The sequence below is a fragment of the Mandrillus leucophaeus genome, unplaced genomic scaffold (genome assembly GCF_000951045.1).
Source record: "Mandrillus leucophaeus isolate KB7577 unplaced genomic scaffold, Mleu.le_1.0 Scaffold311, whole genome shotgun sequence".
NCBI lineage: Eukaryota > Metazoa > Chordata > Mammalia > Primates > Cercopithecidae > Mandrillus > Mandrillus leucophaeus.
The window spans coordinates 732,729-737,399 of NW_012103266.1; positions in this window are offsets into that span (position 1 = coordinate 732,729).

A 4,671-nucleotide genomic window follows, 5' to 3' on the forward strand; every position below is an offset into this window, starting at 1 on the left:
GCAAACACATCCTTCTTCGCATGGTGGCAGCAAGCAAAAATGGCAAGCAAAAGGGAAAAATAGCCCCTTATAAAACCATCAGACCTCATGAGAACTCAGTCACTGTCATGGGAACAGCATGAGGGTAACCTCCCCCATGATTAAATTACCTCCCACTGGGTCCCTCCCACGACATGTGGGGATTATGGGAACTATAATTCAAACTGAGATTTAGGTAGGGACACTGCCAAACCATATCACTTCAGCACTTTAAATATGTCATGCCACTGTCTCCTGGGCTGTAAGGTTTTCACTGAAATGTTTGCTGCCAGACACATTGGAGCTCCATTGTATGTTATTCGTTTATTTTATCTTGCTGCTTTTAGGATCCCTTCTTTATCCTTGACCATCGTGAGTTTGATTATTAAATGCCTTGGAGTAGTCTTTGGGTTAAATCTGTTTGGTGTTCTATAACCTTCATATACTTGGGTATTAATATCTTTCTCTAGGTTTGGGACGTTCTCTGTTATTATCCCTTTGAGTAAACTTTCGACACCTATGTCTCCCTTTACTTCCATTTTAAAGCTAGTAACTATTAGATTTGCTATTTTGAGCCTATTTTCTTTTAGATCCTATAGTTGTGCTTTATTGTTTTTCCTTATTTTCTTTTGTCTCCTTTGACTGTGTATTTTCAATTTGCCTGTCTTCAAGCTTACTAATTCTTTCTTCTGGTTGATTGGTTCTGCTGTTAAAAGATTCTGAATTTATTCTTCAGTATGCTAACTGCATTTTTTTTCAGTCCCGAATTGTTGCTTGATTGTTTGCAGTTATTTCAATATATTTGTTAAATTTATCTGATAGAATTCTGAATTCTTTCTCTGTGTTATCTTGAATTTCCTAGAGTTTCCTCAACCCAGCTATTTTGAATAGCTTTCTCTGTCTGAAAAGCAACGTATCTGTTTCTTCATGGTTGGTCCCTCATGCCTTATTTAATTCATTTGGCGAGGAAATATTTTCCTGGATCATTTTTATCCTTTTAGACATTCATCTGTGTCTGGGCATCAAAGAGTTAGGTATTTATTGTTGTCTTCTCAGTTTGAGCTTGTTTGCACCCATTCTTCTTGGGAACACTTTCCAGATATTCAAAAGGACTTAGGTTTTGTGATTTAAGCTGTTTCTGTTTTAGTGGGGACCCCAAGTCCAGTAATGCTGTGGTTCTTCCAGATTCTTAGATGTACCACCTTGATAGTCTTGAACAAGTTCTTGAAGAATTCTCTGGATTACACAGGAGAGATGTTTGTTCTCTTCCCTTACTTTCTGCCAAACAATCAAAGTTTCTTTCCCTGTACCGAGTTGCCTGGAGTTATGAGTGGGATGACACAAGCACCTCTGTGACTACCACCCGTAGGATTGTGCTGGGTCAGACCTGAAACCAGCACAGCACTGAGTCTCACCTGAGACCTGCTGTAATCACTCCCTGGCCACTGCTCGTTTGTTCAAACTTCTGGGACTCTACAGTTAGCAGGTGGCAAAGCTAGTCAAGCCTATGTCCTTCCCTTCAGGGCAACAAATTCCACCAGGCCTTAGGATGGTCAAGAGGTACTGTCCAGAAACCAGGGACTAAAGTCATAAACCTTAGAAATCTAACCTGTGTTCTATTGTATTGTGGCTGATTGACACTCAAACAACAAGATACAGTCCTTCCTATTTCTCTTTCCCCTTTCCAAAGGCAGAGGATCCTTACCCCATGGCCATTGCCACCTTACACCCACAGGGAGTACTGCAAGACTACTGCCAATCTCCCCTTATGTCCCAAGGGCTCTTCAGTCAACTTGTGGTGAATGCTGCCAGGCCTGAGTCTCATCTTTTAGGGAAACGGGCTCCCTTCTGGCTGAGGGCATGTCCAGAAATGCCATCCAAGAGCCAAGTCCCGGAACTGGGGACCCCAAGTGCCTGTTTGGTACTCTACCACCATGTGGCTGAGCTGGTACCTAACGTGCAAGACAAAGTCCTCTTTACTTTTCCCTGAACTTTTTTCCAAGTGAAAGGAGTCTTACCCTGTAGCCATTATAGCTGGAAATGCGCTGAGCCTCATCTGAAGCCACCAAGACTCAGAGGCTCACCCAAGGCCCTCAACATAGTACCTGGGTATCACTGCTGGTTATACTCAAGGACGCTTCGATTAGCAGGTGATGAATTATGCCAGGACTGAGTTCTTCCTTCCAAGGCAGTGGGTTCTTTTTTGGCCTAGGGTGTGTCTAGAAATATCATCCAGGGACTAGAGTCTGGAAAGGGAATCTCATGACTCTGATGGGTGCCCTATCCTGTTGTGGCTGAGCTGATATCCAAGATACGAGACAAAGTTCTCCCCACTCTTTCATCTCTTTTCCTCAAGCAGAAAGAAGGGGTCTCTTGGAGTCATGAGTTATGCATCCTGGGGTTTGGGGAAGAGTGATGGCAGCACTCTCTTAGCCATCCCAGATAGTGTCTCAGTAGTACACAAACCCCCCAAATCCACTGGCTCTGGGTCCATTTCAAGACTAGGACTCCCTTAGGTGTTGTAGCCCTCATGGTATAGACTGCCTGTCAAGTTTATATGAGGCCCTGAAGCACTTTAGCCCGTGATATCAAGACTTGCGAGCACTCAGTTTGGAATGGGTGTCAGCTGAGTTTGGTCCAGTTTTACTTTCTGCTATAACAAGGTCTCCATTGAGTTCAGTGCCTCACAATTGGTATGTTCTCTCTCCTCTAGCATTCAGAAATGGTCTCTGCACCATGCCACCACTTCTGGATAATGGGGGAGTGTGTAGCCAGTAATTTAAGACTTTTTCTCACCACTTCAGTGTCTCTTTCAGTGATATGAAGTTGATCTACCTACCAAGGGGTGGAGAGGGAATGATTGGTGGAGCTTTCTATTCTGCATTTTTGCCCCACCCCTCCTCTAATTTGTTTTAAAATGTTTAGTGCACTTGCTAGGACTTCCAGTAAAATGCTGAATAGAAATATTAATACTAGGAATTATTGTTTTGATCCTGATATTTAAGAGTATAATGTTCCACTCTTAAGTTTGTTCTAAGCTTAGTTATTATAGATATTTTCATCAGTTAAAAATGTTTCTTTCTATTCCTACCCTAATTTTTTTGTGAACAGCTGTTGAATGTTCTTCAGTTTCATTCACATGTTGATATATTCATATTATTTTCTTCATAAATGTTATAATGTAATGAAACATATTACATCTTACTATATTGATCAATAGAGTTTCTAATATTCACCCAATCTTTTGATCTGAGAATAAATCTAACATGGTCATAATGTATCATTTTTTAAATTGTATTATTGTTTTGTTTGGCTAATATTTTAAGATTTTCCCATTATATAAATAAGTAAAATGGGCTTCTACCTTTTCTTTTTCAAACTGTCTTTACTTTGATATCCAGGTCCACCTAGGTTATAACATTGGTTGTCGAGTTTTCCTTCTTTTTGCTGTTGTGGAAAAGCTTATCTGATATTATAATTATTTGGTACTTTATCATTTGATAGAACTTGTCAGGGAAGTCATCAAACCTTGGAGTTTTATTGTGGAAAGGCATTTATCTTGCATTATTTTTAAAATAAGTGACTGCAAGCCTATTCTGGTTTTCTGTTTATTTTCACAGGGAAGATTGTTCAGGATATCCAATTTATCATATTATGGGAAAAAGAAGTCACTTCCCTACCTAGAAAGTAATGCCTCCTCTTCCCCACTGAGAATCACTTATCTAATGTAAATCATTTGTATCCCTATAAATGAGTTCATACCTACCCTTATATTGAAGAATCTGAAACTTTGGCAGTGTATTAACTTGTGCATGGTGTTGGAATAGACCATGTGTTTCTTGACTTTTAATCTATTGTTCTAGGTCCCAGTGATTTTTTAAAAAAACTTTTGTTTTTCTTTGATTAAGAAAGTTTTTCATTTTCTATCTTTAGTCACAGAATGTAAAGGTGTGGCACAAATTAACAGAAAATTTTAGCCTAAGTTGTAAAATAATTCTTCCTTTTATCTACTGTTGTGAAGTGGAAAAACTTTATTTCTTAAACTTTCCGTTACAATGAAGAAAGCTTCATAGTGAAGAAAACTTCTTACTCCTTTTCAGGAAAGGAAGATTAGCTTAATTTTACTGTTAAGTTTGAATAAACAGAGCCTTTACATCCCTAGCATTTCCTCTATTATTTTCTTAGAAGTGAACATATCTACAGAGAGCAGGTTTTCTACTCTCATCCTTCAAATATTCTAAAGGGGCCTGCTCCTGTGAGGGAAATGTATGCTAGTGTAACAGCACCAAGACTGGGTAGAGAAACTTGTCTAATTCAATAATAGGAAATCAACTTGATGACAGATATAAGCTACATTTTTCAATATAAGCTGTAATAGTAACAAAAGTAACATTTTGAGTGCTATCTGTCTTACAATCATTTCTCTTCACATGTTCAGATTGTGGACAGAAAAATACAAACTAGAGCTTTCTTCAACCCCAATTTTGGTGTGTTAGACTGAGATCCCAGAGAAATTTTGAGACAACAGAATTGTCGACCAAAACAATTTATCGACCAATAACATATTTATAACCAAGGTAGACAACTTTGGCTTTGAACTTCAGTGTGTCGACTGGACATTTTACTTTGGCAGCTTGTAATGGCTTTTATTGG